General features: G+C 41.0%; 2 long non-coding RNA genes and 1 other non-coding gene across 3 annotated transcripts; 1 reads left to right on the top strand and 2 right to left on the bottom strand.

The window, feature by feature from the left end:
• Nucleotides 1-3291: 3291 nt before the first annotated feature.
• On the top strand, nucleotides 3292-3442 carry MIR169C (microRNA MIR169c). The gene has a single exon (NR_126901.1). It is a non-coding gene; the product is annotated as a microRNA MIR169c (primary transcript).
• Nucleotides 3443-4687: 1245 nt separating this feature from the next.
• LOC112269490 lies at nucleotides 4688-11660 on the bottom strand. Its single transcript, XR_002961334.1, has 2 exons — nucleotides 11351-11660; nucleotides 4688-4889 (listed from the first exon to the last, which is right to left on the bottom strand). It is a non-coding gene; the product is annotated as an uncharacterized LOC112269490 (long non-coding RNA).
• Nucleotides 9253-10701, bottom strand: LOC112269491. The gene is made up of 2 exons (XR_002961335.1): nucleotides 9803-10701; nucleotides 9253-9715 (listed from the first exon to the last, which is right to left on the bottom strand). It is a non-coding gene; the product is annotated as an uncharacterized LOC112269491 (long non-coding RNA).
• Nucleotides 11661-12258: the final 598 nt, after the last annotated feature.

The raw sequence follows: 12258 nt of genomic DNA, 5'->3' as shown, positions 1-12258 counted from the left end.
TGCCTTTGTATAAGTAAACTGCACGTGAATGCCTACAACGTAGACTTCTTTTTTTCGAGGAATCCATAGCACGTAGACTTTCTCAGAATGCACCGGCGAACCTTTCTAGTTGTGCATCGTGACGAATCTGCCTCACGAATCGTCCCCCCAATACGTGTCAAGGAACCATCGATGTCCACATGATAGGCACTGGAGCAGACCAGAAAGCCCCCTTCCTCGGTGGACGGCATGCTTTCGATGGCATGGGGCCGGTGTGTACCGGATCCCCTGCTGCGCTGTTCATCATGAAGTGCCCCTCCAGGGAGGCCAAAGGGCGCCGCATTCTCAGATTCGAGATTTGGACGGACCGCACGGCATGTACACCCTGAAAGAATCCAGTTCCCGAGCCCCGCCGACCCAAGAAAAAGAATTGCATCACCAGACCCAAGTGGTGCAAGATCCGTACTGAACGTCGGTCCTCTCGCCCCTGCGCCGACGATGGGAGGAGCAGCAGATCATGGCAAGAAACGAGGGGCAAGATCTTGGATTCTCGCCAGCATAATTCCAATTCGAATTGACTATACTTGTTTGTGTGAAAATTGTACGTAATTGGGACAAAATACAAGTGGTAGCATGTTTTTAGCATATATTGACTTCCCGTCGCAACCTCGTTCATAAAATCTATCGCTTTAAGGTGACCGTGACAGCCTTTCTTCAACAAATTTTAGTGTCGACATAGAACAATATACCCATTTTCCACTTTAATGGTAAAATTCATGAGACCTAATTATCAGTGTTCTAGTAACTTACAGCTCATCTTCAATTTTGACCCACTTTTTCAGAGAATTTTCCACTGGCAAGTAGGTCGAGATTCCCTCTAGCACCGGATAATGGTTTCAAATTCCTTTTGTACCATTCCGAGGTAACGCAAGTCACTATGACATCCCAGGTATACGATATTTCTCCTCTATAGTGCCACTTCATAATTAACAAAATATAGGCTTCTAGACAATAATTTTCAGTTCTTTGTGCAGCAGATATAGAGTATTTTAGGTTTTTATAATGGAGTTTTACATTGTGGAAGGTTAATGGTATGTGACGGAGAAAACTCACAAACAATGTTTGATTTGAGCCGATATGTCACATCAAAGTTTTTGAGTCCCCAATGATCGAGATGGGCGCCTCTGCATGCCCAGGCCATTATCCTGCACGAACAAGCATACGATCCAATGCAAAATTAGAGAGGACGGAAAACCTGTGCAAATTACCCCAGGGTTTCGTGGTATTATACGTGACGCACCTGTGGGCAATGGACAACTTAGCTCGGAGACCCACCAGCATTCAGTTTTCAGGAGCTGACATAATTGATTTTGGTTTTGCCATGGCAGCTCTGTGCTTCCTAACTTTCTTTCCTCAATTCGTCCTAATTACATAGATTGCCTACAGGGAAGATAAAGAAAGCAAGCTTTAGTAGTTGAAGCAGCCAATTCAATAACATAATTAACCAGGGGACATAACATCGCTGGCGATGAACCCAAAAGAGTATGTAGACTGTATTCGTATTGTTTGTCGAGCCTTCTTTCGTATGATCTTAATCAATTGGAGACACAACCTCAGGCAACCTGATGTTCATCGTGCTAACCTTCGGCTCTGCCCATTGCAAACTGCTGCAAGCAAGAAATTTAGTACTGTCACTGATAAACCATAAGAACCAGTGCCTATCAGCCTATGTCTTGGGAGCCAATGAGGAAGTGCTTGATTTTGCAGGGAAAAGTCAGGTGTTGCCTCTAAAGCTGTGCGGAAGACATCAGCACTGAAAGTTGTAGATTGTGTCATTAGTAATAGTACCAGTTATCCAACGACTAGGTTGCCCACCAATCAGTTTTGGGGGAAGGAGAAGAGGGAGAGACCACACAATCCAATTGAGATACGCAGGACATCAAATCATGGGGGAAGGGACCCCAACAAAGAGAAGACACTGCCAAAATAACCAATCGCCAGATGCTCCAAATGAACCTCCAGTGGGCTCTCGACCCGGATATGGTAAAGAATAATGGTACACGAACAACGGACACGGAGGCACCAACAACAGTATCACCACCATACCTCTATTAATTTTGTTGGTCCCCGGAAAAACACAAATAATTCTTTTTCTGGTAGATGTAACTTGCAAACACTAACGTTGGAATTGATATGATGTCTTCGAATTGACTAGAATCTTATACCTCACTAACCTAACGGGTGTAATTGATAAATGACTACTGCTATTTGTTACACAAGAAAATACAGTATTATTCATCTGATGGTCCTCTATAGCAAAACTAGAATTTTGTGAGAAAAGAAGCAAGTTATCCTGAATTGCCTCCTTTGAATGGAGTATCTTTTTCAAAATATCTACTAACTATATCAATGATTTAAGCACAAAATTTATTTGTACCATTCAGACATTACTTTGTCCATGAACTGTTGGCACTTGTACACTAAGAACTACCACTTGGATGGTTCTAAACAGAAATTAAGTGCAAAATTTCGTAGAAATATGATGTGATTAATAGCATGCCATACAGCGAGAAACATATCTGTCTGGTGTAATTATCAGATTCCTACTCCGTATGAAGGATGAAATAAATGCTCCTATCTATTTCAGTCCTCGGAGGCACATGCATGTCTGCAAAATTAGGTTTAACCCACCTTTATTGGAAACAGCTAGCTTGGTCCTTCCTAGAATCAAACTGAAGATCAATGCATTGATTTGTGCATGGATCTCTAATAGTCCAATACAAGCTACTTACCAAGCTTTTGCACTTCTAATTTCTAAGAAGTTTGGGAATGGACTACACAGAACACTTGACAAATAGCCCTCAAGAATTATAAATTTTGGCTAGATGAAGAGCTGTGTATCGCATGTCCACATGCAGCACAGAACAAATGCTCAATCCCAAGTCTCAACCAACCAATCCAGAGGATGCCGAATCCTCATGGTCATGGACCAGTACATCAATTTAAAAATGGACATCAGGCCAGGACAACCAATAGGTGAGTCATCATGTCTCAACCCCAAAATGGCAAACTTTGTGATGAGATGTCTGTAATAAAGAATTCATAGGGCAGTGATCTCCATATTATTCCAAATCCAACTTGCTCGTGCCTATAAATGCAGACCACCCCACCCCGTAGCAATGCACACTTGCAGACCACACCACAAGATAGCAAAGCAGTCATGGTAGGGGAAGCAAGGAGAGAAAGGAGGGTAAGAAGTACGTACCTTTAGACTGTAGTGGTAGAACATATACTGGGGAGGCTTCTGCTGGGTTGCCATACGCTAAGAGGCAGAGAAGGGGATGCAGCCAAGGATGACTTGCCGGCTCCTGGTGTTGGGGGAATTGCAGCTTTGTTGAGCCTTGAGTTAGCCGGCAGGTTGTCCTTGGCTACACCTAGTTCTCTTCTTCTGGTGTTTGGCCCTCAAGTATTGTCAAAGATCTCTAATATCTGCATCTATGTCAGCTTCCATTACGGAAATGTAAAAGGTACGTATCGCTAGCTAGCTTAACCTCTACTTGGCATCACATTTCTCCAGCTCTAAATGGTCTGCATCTCAAGCTGGCTCAAGCTCTACTTAGATGACATTACATCTCGCCGCCCTCTACGTGTATATTAAAGTTTAAAAATTACTTTTCATCTGCAATGGAAATGCATGAATATGAAAGCATAAGTATAGAAGGCTTGCATACGAGCTGAATCTCCACTTGACATTAGATCTGTACAATTCCATATGTGCATATATCAGAAAGCCTCACTGTTCTTTGCTATTATTTTATGCTAATCCATGATTTTTGAAGATATAGACCAGCTTTCTTGAGTTGGCCCATGATGGAAATCAAAATCAAAGGATGCACAGCAAGCACAGCACGACAAAAGATTCCTCAAGGCTCTCAGTTAGCAAAAGAAATTGTCCTTGCAATATGGTACCACAAAGATTGTGTTAGCAAAAGAAAATCTGAAACATGTACGACAGAACTAGGAAGGTACATCAGTGGTGTAGCCATGTCAAGAAAGCGCCGCATTCCTTTTTAGGTAAAAAAAGACATATGAAAGAAAGAAGATAACCCCATTCCTCACGTGATCAGTGTTAGTTCTCCGGTTCATGACCTCTGAGTAGGGCACTTCACTTAATTTATTGGCTAAAAGCCTAAAAGTGACGATGTTAACGAGATCTTTATGTCGTTATTAATTGGACAAATATTGAAATGAACTGCTTCATGTAAGTTCTCATTGGCAAACTATCAGCATTAATAAATTGTAATGGCCGATGTGCTAACTTCTTTTAAGAGAACTATGGGGAGCAAGGCTCTATATTTAACTTCTAGCTTTTCGTTAGCTTCTATTGCAACAGAAAGTTATGATAATGCTGTGGTGAACTTGTCTGCATGCACTAACTGCCAACTGGGTCAAACATGACAATGAAAAGCACGCAAGGCATCCTTCTAAGTTACTGGTTGATAGATGACGAAACATGATATTTTGGATTAAAAAAAACAGAACATGATTTAATCAGACTCCGTGTATAGGCTTCATGCTAAGAATGATATAAACAATACGTTCAAAAAAGAATGGTATAGACAACACAAATCCAAAACCCTACATGATGTTCTGGTTTAATAGTGTGCTAATAAACCAGAACATGATGTTAAGTTGAATAGTGTGCTAATAAATCATGTGGCAATGGCATAATAAGATGTCCAAATGAAAGTATCATTGTGAACTAACAATAAAAAAAGATCCCTGTTGACATCAGAAAATTAAATAGGGATGGGTCAGAAAAAGACATGTTACAGATTCAGATTAGGTTCTTTCCCGATGAACCAGCATTAGTAACGATGACTAGCAAATGGAGATTGATAACAGTTTCCCTGAAAGATAAAAACATAAGGGGAGTTAATAATTTGCAGGTGTTGACCCAAACACTGACCAAGTCACCAAGTCAATATAGCATATACTCCCTCCGTCCGATATTAAGTGACTCAAGTTTTCGCAAATATGGATGTATCTATGCCTAAAAACGTGTGGATACATGTAATAAAAAGTCACTTAACATGGGACGGAGGGAGTACTATTTGAAGAGAAGTCCAATATTAGTAACCACAAAGAAACTTTGCACTAAGAATGCCAGGAGTAGCTAGTCTATATCTGAACAGTGCACAGAATATCAAGAGAACATATACAGTAAGTCCAGCTTCAGATTATGTTGAAATAAGACTAACCAAGATTATACTATATTCATTTTGATGAAAACATCTTGTATGGCAAAACATTAATTACTTATAGATCTAGCCCTACCATATATAAACTGGTAGAGTAGGAGCAAAAAAGAAATATCCTTATACAAGTAAACGAGGGTGCATTGTGTGCACTATGCACATGAGGTATACTACTGTGCTAAAGACACAATTAACATATCCAGTTGTCATTAAAATTTCTGAAACTTTTTACAACATTGGCATTACATGTATCTGCCATGGCACAAATTTTCAAATACAAATCTAGTGCACAAATTGAGAAACAAATTAATACAGAGAAAACTTGCTGTGAATAGTAGTGAATTCAAATTTACTCTGAATAGTACCTTCTGAGGTACTATTCACTGCAAGATTTGTCTTTTTTGTTTCTTGATGTGTGGGTCAAAGTTGGATTTTGAAACTTTGTGCAAGGCGAATGCATGTTTTACAATTCTTCATGAACATTAGAGGTGCTAATTAGGGCTGTAGCACGGTAGTACACCCAAAAACCCTTAGTGCATGTCAAACTTATTACACATCCAAGAAATGCAGTTTCAGCGCCCATGCATTAGGGTGCGTAATATTAAATTTGAATAATGCAGAACAGCATGTCCTGCACTTTTCGTAACAGTGAGCCTCCACAGTACATCGCACATTTGCGGCCGGCCAAGCCAGACATTCCCAAATAGGGTCAATGAAGCAATCTCAAACTTAAATTTAGGTAAACATTCAGGCCTCGGCTCAGAGATTGAGCAATTACCTCCAGTTTCCAACTCGATCTATTCATGATTTCCTTATGACATACTCCCTCCGTTTCAGTATAAAGGGCCTACACGTATCCCTAGATCGCTAATTCGACCAATATAATATAAATTGTATATTGCCAAAAGTTGTACATTAGAAAATAGAACAGAAGTTTATAATGATATAATTTTGTGATATAAAACTCATGTTACATTAGTTAAATCATCGTCCTAGGGATACGCGTAGGCCCTTTATACCGAAACGGAGATAGTAAGTCACCAGTACGTCACAGATGATGTGATTTAAATTTTTTTAACCTTTAGAGATTGCCACCAATTCATGATCCTAGAAAATTAAAGACTCAGGATGCAGTGCGTGCGTATGAGAGAAGCAGAAGGTTCAACCTAAGCAAGGACCAGAGCCATCAAATGATGAGGTGAAGCAAAAAACACAAAAACCAGCATTCCTATAATAGATGATCATGCAAGTATGTCCTGCGCGAGTACCAGAGCCACATGAGATGCCTTGATTGACTAGAAGATGGATCTGATATCATGCAATAATGTATAATTACAACATGATAAGCCATACTAGACACAGGATGAAAATAATAAACTACCTAACTGTATAGCAGCAGTAATTTTTACTCCATGATACTACACTCTAACCAAGAGCTCTGGAATCCTCTGTAGACTAAGCTCATCCAACGTAGACACTTCACATAACCTGCCTAACAAAACAATTCCATAGATGCTAGCGACCAGCCTTTTGGCCCAATTGGAAGTCTAGAAATCCCCTATATATCAATAGGTCATAGGTCATCATCTTTACTCTAAGGCAAAAGGTTATGCCAATTACTTTTCAAAATATTTTGAAATCAGTATCATCCCAGATCAACTTGCAAGTGCTATAAATACCTTAGGGCTTGTACAATGGGGTGACGTCAGCCTTTTCTTAGCGATGCCGCACAGGATAAAATCTGACGTGGAAGAGAGAGAAATGAAAAAAAGGCACAAGCCTTCTCTTAATTAAGAGATGATCTCTTCACAAGAATGATAAGGGATAAGGCAAATTCACCATTGTACTAGATTTCACCTTTTCTTAGCATTTACTCCCTCCGTCTCATATTAAGTGACTCCAATTTATCCAGATATGGATGTATCTATGACTATGGGACGGAGGGAGTATTTGGTTAATTTTATTCATCTAAGCATTAATTCCAAGATATAACACTGAGATAACCCATTGTACAACATGTTTTGTTGTCTTTTCTAATTGACGTGGAACGTTTAAGATAAGACAGTCTTATCAACCATTGTACATGCCCTTAGTCTCCATGTATGCCAGACGCACATCCATAGCTAAATAGCTTAGAGATGAGAAGGCAGAGTATGAAGGTTCACTGCCACAAGGGCCATTGCACAAAGAGGAAGAGAGTGGTATGCAGCCAAGGATACTTGCCAGAAGCACAGAACAAGGTGGTAATCTAGACATAATGGCCAGTTTCCCGGCAAGTCTGTCCTTGGCTACACCTTACTCTCTACCTCTGGTGTACTGCTCTTGCATGGCCTGGAGAAACTTGAATTTGCCAGGTGCATCTTCTTCTATAGAGGTAACACTAACTGCATCTTAGATAACTATCAACTGTCATACTTGCAACAATTCATGCATGTATGCAAGGAATACTGCCTGCTGTTGACCAATGCTCAGATAAAATAGTAAAGCATTTTGACCATTGATCATGAGATAATATGTGCACATGCATTTCTGTGACTGACTATATCGCGGATCTGTGAATTTATATGCACAATTATTATGGATGTTTTTAATTATAACTTGTATGATGGCGCACAGCCGTGCATCACTCTGATATGGGCATGGTGGTTCTTTGTATGGCACTACACTACCCATCACGGAGAGCACGTATATAAAGACAGAATATAATATGAGAATGAATTTTTTGTCCTTAATGAAGCCAGGTAAGGAAACCCCTTATATTCAAATAGTAATAAATATAAAAAAAAACTCGACCTGCAAGGTAAGCCACCCCCAGGCATTTGCATTAAGAAGAAGACCTTCTCATGCAGGTCGAGAAACTCCCAAACCCCTGCCCCACCCATACACAGTGGCACCGAAGCCCATGTGAGACCGGGCGGGCCTTAGGTCTATGCTTAAGGCATGGGACAGACGAGGGGATTTTTTAACCCCGGCCTGAAATTCGCTCCCACAGGGTGTTGAACTCAGAACCCGAGTGCTACTAGAGCTGTTCCCTTAACCATTACGCCAAGGGCTTGTTTGCATAATAATATATAAAAATAGACCAGAATGAAACTATAAATCACACAGTATGTAAAGGCTTGATTTATGTTACCCTAAAGCACATGTAGTGTTTTGCGAAGTATTAGTATTATTCAGTTCACACCGATTAAAATAACACATTCTAAACAAGGTGGGTGCATTAATGCCAACTCAGTAATAATAGTCAGGATATCAGTATCAGATCCAAAAGGCTGGCAAAGAAGCATGATTGCAAACAAGTTTCATGTCTAATAAATGAATAGATAATGTAAATATCAAGTTAATTTCATCATCTTACCAAGAAGATAAGAATATCTCACACATTACCAGCTGTGAACCAGTAAGTAACCCAGCAGAAGGGAAAAGCCACACTGGAAGAAATTCGTCCTACTCTACTAAGTAGAGCAAACAAAAGTTCAGCTCAACTTATATTATTTCTTAGTTACTGTAACATAATAGAAGATACTTTTGACTAAATGCACATGTACCTCTTTTTTCCCGAATAACAAAAGGATGGCTCAGGATAAAACGGTTCTTTTGCTGACGCTCATTCATAAAGTGATATAACTACGAAGGAGAATCAAGTGATTTTGTGGTCAGATCTATCTCTTTCTGTTCCCTCTCTAATGTGTGCTTAGATGATACTTTCAGTTTTCACACATGACATGTAATTGTGGACTAATGACATGCATCTGTATAATATTATAGCCTGCATCTCCATTTCCTCTGACAGCTAGCGCATACATGCATTTATACTCCCCGTCTGCTATATTTGCCGACATTGAATATTGGGATATATAACCACTCACAGCATGATACATATACAATTGACACATCAGACGATTATGTAAGATCAGTGCATATTGTAATCGACTTGAGGCAATACTACCAACTACTCCAAATCACATCTGATGATGTCTGATATAGAATGAAAAGAAATACTTGCAGTGGAGGCTGAAGACAAATGTGTCATAAGATTATTTCTACAATAAACAGAATTCTGTTTGTGAACACACACTCATATGGCTAACTGCAGTTGCTGCTGACTGCTCGTGCAAATCACCACTACTATGTTTATATATTTCATATTTGTACAGTATTTACTGCACTAAATCCTGCCTAGCAGAAATGATAGTGAGTTCCAGAGGTTTATATTGGAAAACAGAAGTCAGCATATGGACCACCGGGCACAAGATATGAATTTAACCAACAATATGCAGATGTCTTTAAACAGTGGAAAACCTTTCTAGTAAAGCCTGAAGCCTAACGGCAAAGTTGACCATATGAGATTCCATCCAGCAGAAATTCATCATTACATGCTCAGAATTAATCCTGGTGTATCTCATTCTCCACTTCAGGTTGTTCTATTCCTTGCAAGTCTGTTGCAGGAAAATTGATGGTTGGTGGCTTACAACAATCTAAGAGGTACAGGGCACTGTTATGCTGGCAGAAAATAAGTAAGATAATGATTGTAATGTGGAAAGCACAAAGAAGGAAACATCTACCTTGGAACGCTGTTCCCATACCAGCATAGTAGTTATGTGCATAGATAGTTGTTATAATGTCTAAAAGAAGTTAACCAATCAATCATATAGAATAAAACAGAAAAGAAGTAGTCTGTAACACGACGAGTGTACAGTCTAAGCAAATATTGTTTAAATGGCACATGCAAATTAAACTGCAAGACAAGTGCATTAACCATGTTCTATTGTGAACACATCCAGTTCACATTCCAAAGAATATAGCACTTACAGAAGAAAATCAAAGATATCCACAGAACAAACATCTGATAGCAAAAGAGCTGAAAGAAAATCTTGAGAAACGACAGAGACAATAAAAAAGGTTCAATATGGTATGTCAACAAACTCTGTTAGATGTGACTATTTTATGGGCCTTTTGTTCCAAATTTGTAATGTACTAACCAGAGTTGCATCTTAGGCGTGTAGGTACTTTCCTTCTATCAGTACAACGAGGTGCAGAGCAATTGTGTTTTCTCAAAAAAGAAAAAACATGTACCAGCCAAATAAAAGTGGACACAAGACTGTGTGCTGGGAATTGCTCAAATAGCAGTATTCAAATTTATCAATAGCACTGAATGAATTTGCAGTAATGAATGGTGACTAACTGGAGAGACTGTGTTGTTAAGACTACCAGGATTGCTCTTCAAATATGAAACATCACCCCAGTCCCCAGCTGACCTAATTCCTCTATGAACACTATACATTTATTGCTATTTGTTTCACTATGATTTTTAATGTGAAACTTAAGCTCTCAGCTTTGCTATTTGTTTCACTGTGATTTTTAATGTGAAGCTTACAACCTCTTCTAAGACTCAAAACAGAAAACCCAATAGGAAACAAAGCCCAAGGACAATTGTGATTCTCAAGTATACACAAGTTAACATACCGTACACAACAATGAAGTAATTGCAAGAAACTTTGTCACAAAAAAATTGGAAGAAAATTCATACGAGCTATACTAGTTAAATTCATGTTTGGAGCTCAAAGCCTCAAACTGACGACTGGAGCCCAATTTCCATCAGTGTTCGAGAGCCGGAGGATATGCCTGGCACGAACCAGTGTATAAATATCCAACCGAGAATCAGTTAGGCCTAAAAAAACAAAACAATGAGTTCCAAACACCCCGAAATGAAAATCCAATTCAATTCGCCACGAGCGCTCGTGTGTGCGTGTCCATCTGTCATCCTCGCAAGATCAATGTATCACATCGGCATGAAAATGCTCGTGAATCGCTCGGATCGACGGGCGCTCGCCAGGCGCGCACGCGCCCTGTTCGATGTCGTGCGCGCAATGTGCTCGTCCGTGCGACCTCACCGGATGTAGACGCGCCATGGAAATAAAATCCTGACGGTTATTGCCCGTTAACCCGCACGGATCCAACAAAACCATCCGCGAAAAAGCTTCACCGATCGCTGCCGCGTGAGCGCTGCTCCGATCAAGGCCAATGACCGCGACTTACACGCACGCGCGTACGTCGTGGTCGCGCGCGTACTCATACGAGGGAGGAGGTAGCGAGGCCGTTAGGGAACACACCTGGAGAATCTTCTAGTCCACCTCCGCTTGCCATCCACTCGCTCCGCTTGAGCGGCGGCGCGGCATATCCTCCGCAGGCTCCGGTCTCGCGCCGGCCGCGGAAACCACGCGAATCCCAATGCGCACCGACTGGAAAGCCGTGGAAACCTCCAAACCTATCCGGCAGCGCACCCGTACCGCGTGCGCCAGGTTCGTCCGCACGCGCGACGGCCGGGAAGCTGGTGGGAGGAGGGGGCGGGCGGGGATTTCGGTGGCGTAGGCGCGCGGCGCCGCGAGGACGCGAGAGGTACAGTAGCCCGGGGCTGGGCCTTTTGGGTTCTGCCCGTTTTGTTTAAGACCCCTCGGAGGATATTATATTCCCGAAATAGCTCCGTTCCGTTGAGACTAGAGAGTAGAGACACCTCTTCCAATTTCTCGTGCACTGTTGCTCCAATTCTTTGTGTTTTGAAATCTTTGTTCTAACCTACTCCGTATATAATTTTTAGGCAATCACACGAGGAAAATATTTTCCACCTGAATATATAACCTCAAGTGAAAGAGTTTACACGGTGACGAGAGACTGGCGGCAAGTCGTGCTTCTTCAAGTCATGAATAATACTCCCTCCGTTTTTTTATATAAGGCGTGTAATTTTTTTAGCCAATTTCCGAAATATAGGGCGCGTAGCTTTCCGTCCGTCCACGTGTGCTGGATGCTAACGGAAAATTAGGCACTTAGTTTCCTAGTGGCTTGCACGCTCTGGATTCTCATCTGTTGGGCATTAATTGGTGCGATTTTGTAGCGCTGGAGCAACAAGCGGCAGTTGCCATGCGGGAAAACAGAAGTGCGCCGGCCGACCTGTGCATCGTGGGGTTTGCTTTAATATTAGCACTGGAGTTTTTACGCCTTATATAGAAAAACGGAGGGAGTA

The sequence above is a fragment of the Brachypodium distachyon genome, chromosome 5, assembly GCF_000005505.3.
Source record: "Brachypodium distachyon strain Bd21 chromosome 5, Brachypodium_distachyon_v3.0, whole genome shotgun sequence".
Taxonomy (NCBI): Eukaryota; Viridiplantae; Streptophyta; class Magnoliopsida; order Poales; family Poaceae; genus Brachypodium; species Brachypodium distachyon.
This window is presented reverse-complemented; position numbering and strand designations above follow the sequence as displayed.